Below are 9,827 nucleotides of genomic sequence, written 5' to 3' on the forward strand. Positions count from 1 at the left end.
CAGGTTCCTGGTATCCTTGTTCAGCTCTGACTCCATGACATCTATTTCTTTAGTACTGTTCTCTGATCTGTTAGGCCTCACCCCTCCCCACCCTCTGAGTCTTACAGGGTCTTCTACAGCCCAGCCCAATCATCTCCTTCTCCACTTTCAGGCTAAGCTCTTTTCGTCTTTATCCTTGTTCCTTAAAATCTCTTACCTTCCTGTTCATCCTCTTATTCCTTTTTTCCTTTCCAGGACAGCCTACCTTCAATGCTAATGGCTTGGGTTGAATGTACTCTTCAAGCAACAAGTTTTTTGGCAATTTGTCTCCCAGTTGAGGAAAGTCTCTTGCCAGAGAACTTGGAGGAGTTTCCCTTGGGGGCGATGGGCTTTATCAATGACTCCCTCAGATGTTAAAAGCACTTCTCACAGGCAGATCAAGACAGCTCCTTCTCCTGGCAGTTTCTCCAAACATAAATCTTCAATCAAGCTTGTGCTGTGAGCTTCCTTTTCTCTTCTGCCACTGACCACATTTTCCTTTGCTTTAAAAGGGTTAAATGCAAAACTGGGGAGTCTTCACTCGCTGAAATTTGCCAGATCTAATTTTTTCTTCAAAGGAATTGCAGGATGCCTATATATGAGGACTTTTATTTCCCAAATACTTGTATTTATTAATTACTTGGCAACCTGGGTATTCTTCATCTATGGAATTCTTTGAAGCTCTATCTTTCAAACCTCTTAGCTGTACTATTGTGAGAAAAAGAGTTTGAAGAAATAAAAATACCACTTGGCAAAAATACATTAAGTTGCAAAATATTCCATTTGTGTACTTTGTGAAGGGCTTGTCTTCTGAGGTCCTGTGTTGTTAAATATTTTTGGAAGGCCTACCTCATAATGCAATCTGGTCCACTTCACGGTCAAATGTTTTTTCTCCACAAGTATTTTAGCAGCTTCAGGGATGTCATTTTTGACAAGTCCCATTAAACAATATCCAAAGAGGTTGTTAACTCCATTAGCACCAAGGAAAAAAATCTTTATTTGGTTTAACACAAGGCTCTCAAGACCCCCTGTAGAGCACCAATGAAGGAAAGAAACTAGAAATTTTTTTTACAGAACTGAAGAAAAATGTCTGCAACCAATAACTCAAACTTCTTTTTTAGATACTTGATGGGAACATTGCAGCGTGTTCTTAGCAATGAATCTGAAGTCATGAAAAATGAGCATTAGCAACTGACAACATATGCAATGCTTCAAAATCTTAAACATTAAAAACTGGCTTCTTTTCAACTTAAAAATAAATGGCTGATGCTCAAACAGGAGATTCTTCACAAAGACTATTTCTTTTATGGAATTTCATAAATTAAATTTATTTAGAGGAAGCGTTCCAAAATTACAGAAATATTCTAAATGTTTCAGTGCTTCAATTTAGGGATCTGATGAGCAGGCGAGAGAATACTGAAAGATGCTGTGAGATCTCAGCTTTGATATTAGAGAAATGCAATTTTATATCTGAAAAGGGAGCCTAATTATGGTCTACAGTTTTCTAAACAGCTTGATTCTTGAATTCTATTTTTCATAGAGTCATAGAAAGTTAGGGTTGGAAGGGACCTCAGGAGGTCATCTAGTCCAACCTCCTGCTCAAACCAGGATCACCCCAACTATTTCATCCCAGCCAAGGCTTTGTCTATCCATGTCTTAAAAACCCCTAAGGATGGAGATTCCACCTCTTTCTGTAGGCTGTTCCAGTGTTTTACTACCCTCCTAGTGAGAAGGTTTTTCCTAATATCTAACCTAAATTTCCCTTGCTGCAAATTGAAACCATTGCTCCTTGTTCTGTTATTTGCCACCACTAGGACTAGTTTAGCTCTATCCTCTTTCAGGTAGTTGAAGGCTGTTATTAAATTGTCTCTCAGTCTTCACTTCTACAGACTAAATAAGACCAGTTCCCTCAGCCTCTCCTCATAAGTCCTGTTCCCCAGCCTTCTGACCATTTTCATTGCTCTCTGCTGGACCCTCTCCAATTTGTCCACATCCTTTCTGCAGTGGGGGGACCTGAAACTAGACACACTGTTTCAGATGTGGCCTCACCAATGCCAGGTACAGGGGAAGAATCACTTACCTCATTCTGCTGACAACATTCCTGCTAATGCAGTCCAGTATGCTGTTAGCTTTCTTTGCAACAAAGGCACACTGTTGGCTCATACTCATCTTATTGTCCACTGTAATCCCGTGTCCTTTTCTGCAGAGCTGCTGCTTAGCTAGTTGGTCCATAGGATTTTTTGGTCCTAAGTGCAGAACTTTTCATTTATTCATATTGAACTGCATGGAATTTATTTTGGTTCAATCCTCTAATTTGTCTAAGTTTTTTGGAATCCTAGCCCTACCCTCCAGTGTATCTACTAATCCACTCAGCTTGTTGTCATCTGCAAATTTGCTGAGGATGCACTCCATCCCATCTTCCAGATGGTTGATGAAGATATTGAATAAAACTGACTCTAGGACAAACCCCTGGGGTACTCAGTGTGATGCCAGCTGCCAGCCAGACATTGAGCCATTGATTCTAAAACTAAATCTTGTCTAGTTTTAGTCTATCCATGCAGTTGGTCCAATAAAAGATACCACACCAAGAACTCTGTGCCTTTCAAAGGATTACTAGGGTAACACAGTACGTTCAGATTTCATTTTTCAGGCAGAAGCTCGTCTTTATACCCATCTAGAAAAGGTCTAGTCCACTGCCTTACCATCCAAATCATACTACTACTGATAATACATAATTTTAGGTTTCTCTTTTGCAAAAACACTGGAAATATAGTTGTCCCAATGAATTTTGGTATACCACAAATACGAAATAGAAATTTAAGTGCTGCTTGATAAAGTTTCTTATACATATCATGAATGAGGAATCCCAATTTCAAAGTGTTCTGGGCAAGCCCATTTACTATACTAACTGAAGACTTTTTATAGTTGTTCCAATGTGTGGCAGGGGAGCCACTGGCTCACTGTCTTCCTGCCTTCAGTGCTACTGAACTTCGGCAAAATGCCATTCATGACTCAGACTTATTTATTTATTTATTCTTTATTTTTAGACTAATGGGAACTTCACAAATTCTTTCCCTCATTTCTAAGAGCAATATCACTTAGCCTATACCTTGAAAAACAGTGATTCAGAGTCTTAGATTACTACCTTAATAAATATACTTAACCCTTTCTCACCAGTTCAAGTGATTTTATATTTCTGATGACATTGGAATAAAATCCCACGTCATGATTTCTTTGTCCACAGAGAAAGTGACTGAAACCATTAATGTTTTTCACCACGCATACACCTACCACAATGATTATTATGGTTTGGTTGTTATTGTAACCACAATTAAAGAAATCTAAGAGTCCAATTTACAAATAATTTCGTTATTAATTTAGTTTAATACACACAGGACTGGTGGTAGATATGCATCTCTTTATGAAAAAAATAAAAACATTTTTCAGAATATCTGCCCTCTGCTTGCAAGTTTACAGACTGCAAGTTTCGGAATACTGGTTACTCAGTTCTTCAATTTGGCATATTGTTAGTTATGAAATAACTTTATATACTTACTACACACACTTATGATCTTAGCAATTTTTGCAGTTACCTCAAAATAAGCAGTAGAAAATATTCACATGATGCTGCAAAAGTTAATATTGAGAACTTCTTTATAACCCATTGTGCTTTCAGATGAGCTATATACTTTTTAAGCTAATCTTTTTTATATTTGTGCAAAAATGTCTGCATAGTTATGTATCTAGTTTCACGTTAGATTAATGAAAAAAATAATTTAGATTTATTTCCATAAAAGAGAACATCAGGCCTCTTACGAGGGATTTTTTGGCATAAATTGTCAGTAAATGCGACATTTATGGAACAGAAACAAAGAGCTAACAGTAGAAATGATGTAACAAGACAGAAAAAGTTGGTGAGTTTTGAGTCAGTGTAACAAGTTCATTTCCAGCTAGTATTCATTTCTGATGTCACTTTCAAATTCTTGTTTGTTGACCAAAAAGAGAGAGAGAGAAAGAGAGAGAGAGATGCTTAGTTGGAAGTATCGACCAGGACAGACACAACGGGCCATGTTTCTCAAGCATTCCCACATGCATTCCGAAGAGGATATTTTTTCCCTTGAGAAACAACAGAAGTCAATGGGGACTTCCTGCCTTCCACAGGAAGGGGTACAAACCAATTAAGTAGATCCTGCTTCAGCTCCAGATCATTTAGGGTGCAGACAGAAGTGCAGCTCTCTATAACTCAGAATGATTTTTGCAAAGTGTTCTGAGTTACAACATTTCCTCAGACCAAACAGAAGTTCACTGCTGGTTCCAGAGGACAGGGGAAATATAGCCATGGGTTGGGAGCCTGCAGCCAGGTTCCCATAGCAAGGGCCAGGGCTCTATACCAGTGCTTGCTGTTTTCAGAATTGGAGGGGGAAAGGGCAGTGGAGAGAGCTCATTCTTGATGCTTTCCAGTTGGTGCTGAATGGTGGAGTGGGTGAATTGGAGCCCCCCTCATCTTGGTAGGCTCCAATACACTCACGCAACCCTCGGGGGGGGGGGTCCCTGAAAACCCCCCAGACTGAACTCCCTCCACTCCCTTTCCCCCTCCCATTCTGAAAACAGCTCCACAGAAGTTACAAAAGATGCTACATTTTGAAACTCTTTATCTGAGACCTCATGCAATGAGGGATCTGATTTTCACCCAACTGACCATTTTTGAAGCTGTCTGCAGCTGTGCACTTGTGTTTGGTCAAAACTATAAACTGCTTCCTGTGACTAGATTGGACAAAAATTGTCACTTTGGTCTGCACTTATACTTCCCATATAGTGTATTTTTTCCTTAAGTTGCAAGATAATACATTTCTACTTTTAGCTTTCAGTTAAGTAAAAAAATTATATTCGGGTAACAAAAACTCATGTTGAGTAGTTTAATTAAGAATTTTTATGTGAAAGAAACATAAAGCAAGAGAAAAAAATAGCTACATTCATATCACATTAAACTTGTCTTCTTAAATCCATCAGGATAAATATACTATGGCGGTATCTGTGCTCATTTTCAATTTATGTTTTCATTTTAGAAAATACCCAACACTGACAGATCATGAAAATACGAAGAGATAAAGAAAAGTAGATTACTTGCAAAATGCAAGTTTTGATATAGCATCTAACATTTATATTGCAAAAAGTTAGAGTGATGCAGACACACAAATGAGAACACAGTTACACAGGATGTCATCTACTGTCAATGAAATAGAGCAAAACAGTTTTATCTTTATCAGAATTTTTAGTATAAATTTACTTATAAAAATAAAATTAAGTATTTCATTTAGTTTTAACTGAAACCAGAGGCTTTTAAAACATGCAGAATTTGGATGATTTTCCACTGTCATACCTGCATGTTTAAGGGAATACTTCAAAGACTGTTTTAGGTCCTAGGACAGATTCCACTCCAAGGAACTCAATCATCCAGAAAACTGAATGGGGCCATATACCTTAAGCACACTGGTACTTGAACAGGCAGTTGAGTCCCAGAGAACAATTGGAAGAGAGCCTCCATCATACTTGTGTAATGTACGATTGATTCATCTAAAGAGTATGAGGTTGCTTTTTGACTTTCCCTGGTTTTGTTTGACAACTGGAGCTGGATAGGACTGTACGTCTGTAGCTATACTATGGTCTTAATCATTTCCTTTCTCTTTTTCCTTTTGATTTCTGCTGTTTTCCTGTATTCTGGCTGAGTATCCAATTCCCCAGTTAGCAAAATCATCAGGTAAGACATAAGTGCACAAGATGGACGGTAGGACCAATTTTACCACTTTGGTCCAAAGTGCACAAGGCCCATTATATTAGGGAAACAAGAACATTAGGTCAAAACTTTTTGACATCTGAATACACTTTAATCTAATAATCTTTTTATTTCTAAATAGCAGTATAATGCATTAGTAAATGTTGTGCTTTCTGTTGCTAGGAACTTGACCTATATCAACTCTATAATTTTTGAATTTCAAAACAAAAATTTAGAGAACTAGAAACCACTTTAGACAATACAGATACAGAGAAAATTACGCGGCCATTCCTTTTAACCATTTGTTCTGAGATTCTCTTAACTACAAAATATAAATGTATTCCAAATTAAATTCCCTATTCCTCCAAATTAGCTTAAACTTTTTTTTGTAAATGCATTACTGAATATAATCAAGATCTGGAGACATCTGTAGCTATTATATCTGAAGGTGAGGATTGAAACAAATTCTGAAAAACATCAAAGATAAAAAGGGACCATGAATTATGTGATGTTTTCTTGTACAATCTCTTGCTATACATTGAGTCTTGCCTGTTATATGATGGCAAAAGCAAAGTATTTGTAATAGGAAGGGTCCATTCCCCTCTCAAATTCTTTAGTTTCTTCTGCTGAAAATATGAAATGTTGTTGTCCCCTACTTTTATTTTAGCTACCTTGTGCAAAATCACAAAAAAGAATATGGAAAACAGGGTCTTTAAATAAATGATAGGACAACAATCATTTGACATTTCAGGTTCTTAACCACCAGGAAGTATTGACTTCCTATGGGAACATGTCTTCTCCCATAACTACCTCAAAAAGAAACACAGAATGCTACGTAAGCCTTACACTTGAAAATGTTGCTGGTACAATAGTCTGTTGTAGGATTATGCCTTTTAAATGGCATTTCTGTAACAAGCAACAGCCTAATATACACTGCTAAAAAGTGTGCTTTGATACTATAACCTATTTTATCAATATCAGCTCTACCAGGAAAAACTGGTGTCCATACTAGGTGATTTTGTTAGTAAAGTGACACCAGGTCACCTGTTCCAGTACAGATAGTATAGTCTATTCTGTCAGATGTATCACTTTGTTGGCAGGAACCTATTTCTAACTTCCTTAGATACTGCATGCTACCTTCAAAAATGTATTTCCTCAATCCACCCTCCAGCTGATCCCTAAGTCATAGGACTGGACTCCTTGGGAATATACAGCCATTACATTTAGTTTGACTCAGGGTTAGGTTGATCTAAATGCTCAGTTGTGCAGGTATCCAGAGGGGTTAAATTGGTAAAAAAAACTGGCATAATGATTGAAGTTAGTTCACCTGAGTAGGTGCACTAATCTAGACTGAGACTGGGGCAACCCAATATAGAAAAGGGTTAACTCGATCCCAGGAACACCTGCATTGCATCTGCAGTCCAGCCCCAAGGCTGTGCTAATGCTATCCTTCCTTTCCCTGACTTAAGGGGACATAGCTAGTTTAAAAATAAATGTTAAAACAAGATGCTGTTACCCATGTTACAAGTAACAACTCAGATTTATGAAAGCAAGGCACTTAATTTCTATTTCCTTATTTGTGTGCTTTAGATGCTTTCAGTTTAGTTTTTCTTTTATGGTTAGCAGTAGCAACTCACTGTCAAAGTGTACATGCATTTGATCTTTAACAGCCTGGCATATTTTGCCCTCTATTAACACCTCTTGAACATTCAGATCAAGATGAAGACAGAACAACAAGAGGACACAGAAAGTAAAATTTTACAACCCAACCAGTGCTCAGAAAAAGTAGAGTTCCTAGTTTGATATATATCTTAGCCACTTTAGTGGTGGTATTTTTACATGTGCAGGAGACTGGTACACAACTCATGACTGATCAATCTAAATCCTTCCACTTACCCAGTTTTGATAACAAGATACAATGGGAAATTAAAAAAAAGAAATCATTAGCAAAATATGACTCAATTCTCTGAGTCAACACTCTTCCTATCACCATCCCTCCTTAAAGCAAGGTGTCCTGTAGGAACAAATAATAGCATTGACAAAAGGCTTGAGCTCCCTCCTGCCTGGCCCCGTTCTCATTGCAGTCTGTGTTCTACTGTGTTCTTCACAAGGACTAGGCATTGCTCATAAACCAACACCAAAACATGCTATGAGTTCAGAAACAGTTTTCATCTCTTTGCAAACAGGACAGGCTGTTTCAGGATTTGCCATGCTGATAACCCCTGTAACAAACTATAACAATCATCTGATTCCTTCCTTCCTCCATTTCAGAAACCATCTCAGCATGAGAATGGATTTCCTTGTAAGAGTATATTTTGGTAGGAAAGTTGTGTAAGAGCTTGTGGAGTCATATGCCACAAGTTTTATCCTGGGTTCATATATTGTGATCCTGAAGTCAGCTGTTTCAGTCTAGTAAATAAAATCCAGATTAGGGCTGCAGGGGGAAATGTATGTCTTGATAGATTTGGGTGATTTCAATGATTTCACTGGCAGTCCCACCAGCCCACACAATTCCCCTCATGGGAAAGGGTTGTTAGAGACGTATGGTTTGTGGTACTTCTCTCCCATTGCCAGAGGATAGATGTGCCTGTTGGCAGGATGAGGATGAGCCTAGATTGATTTAAAGTGACTGTAGCGTCAAAACTATAAATAATTAGTCTGTTGGCAAAAATGCTCTGTATGATGAGAATAAGTTAAATAATACAAATCAGAAAGGTTTTAATTTAAATAAGAATTGGCAAATGAACTCTCTTGTACATTACAAGAGACCCTCTTGTAGGATGCTCCTAACAACAGTTAGTTAAAAGTCAAATAAAACACACTATCAATGTTTTTCTTTCACTTGCCAATCTCAAGCTGGCTTTTTACAAAAAACTTGGCTACAACTGGGAAGTTTTGGCATGTGTTCCAATATGATTGATCTAGCCTGATTCTTTTGGCAAGTGAAGCTAAATATTTCTGTCAAATTTTATAATTTAATATGATTTGAAGTAACAAGGGATGACAGCCCGTATTTGACATCTAAATAAAGTGCATTATATGTGCCTCTAAAAATCTGTCATCATGGACATATTAGAAGTCCTAATTACGATTTTTAAAGTATTTTTGAATTCTTACAGACAGTTTTGGGTCTAACCCCATTTTATAGGCCTTATTTTTTCTTGCAAATTCACGTACATAGGAATAATAAGTGGACAGGGTACCTCGGGCCATGGACTTCAGTGCCTTCATTTACAGGCCCTCATTAACTGAAGAAATCTCCCAAATTGCCACTTCAAACCCTAATCCAGAACTACAAGGAATAGCATCCAAAACACTGAGGACTCTGTATGACATGCCACAGATAAAACAGAGTTGATGTATTTATAGAGGGCAGTAGAAGGTGTATGTACAGTAGAGACAGAGAGAAAAGATTTCAGTTAGCAATAACCGTGCCTCAGACTGACCTCACTGACTACCATACTGCCACTGCGCAAAGCTACTAATACTATCTCTAATATTGCAAAGCACTGGTAGGATCTCATTTAGAAAATTGCATGCTGTTCTTGTCACCCGTATTAACAAATAATGAACTTAAACTGGAAAGAGTTGAAAGAAGGGTCATTAATATGCTTAAGAAAATGGAGACCCTTTCTTAGGAAAGAAGGATAAGGAATTTGGCTTTCTTGTTTAGCAAAACTGAGACTGCAACCAGGTACAGACATCACTCTTTTACCAGTGTAAGTGATTGGAAATCAATCTATACCTGTAACAAAACAGAAGTTCAGCACACAGACTGGTTTAAAAATGGCAGAATCTGGTCAAAGGTTTGTCTTCTCCACCAAAGGGTGAGTGTGTGTGCTGTTCACTACTGATCTAAAATACACCACTTACAGAAATCCATGTAACTTAGATAGAGTCCACCTCAGGCTTTTTGAATGTCTCTACCTAGCTTGAGAGCATGTGGTCTATCTTTATAAGTATATTCATGAGGTGAATATTAGAGATGGAGAAGAGATTTTTAGGATGAAATACAAAACCAGCTCAAGATCATGCT

The 9,827-nt window shown here is 37.7% G+C and overlaps 2 protein-coding genes across 5 annotated transcripts in view; one reads left to right on the plus strand and one right to left on the minus strand.

Annotated features, from left to right (window-relative positions):
• Positions 1-9,827, minus strand: part of MCPH1 (microcephalin 1) — a 269,106-nt gene that overhangs the window by 110,774 nt on the left and 148,505 nt on the right. The gene's annotated exons all lie outside the window — the stretch shown is intronic.
• Positions 1-9,827, plus strand: part of ANGPT2 (angiopoietin 2) — a 78,634-nt gene that overhangs the window by 17,763 nt on the left and 51,044 nt on the right. The window lies entirely within an intron of this gene.

Source organism: Gavialis gangeticus, unplaced genomic scaffold, assembly GCF_001723915.1.
Source record: "Gavialis gangeticus isolate Ggan-Ray unplaced genomic scaffold, GavGan_comp1, whole genome shotgun sequence".
NCBI lineage: Eukaryota > Metazoa > Chordata > Crocodylia > Gavialidae > Gavialis > Gavialis gangeticus.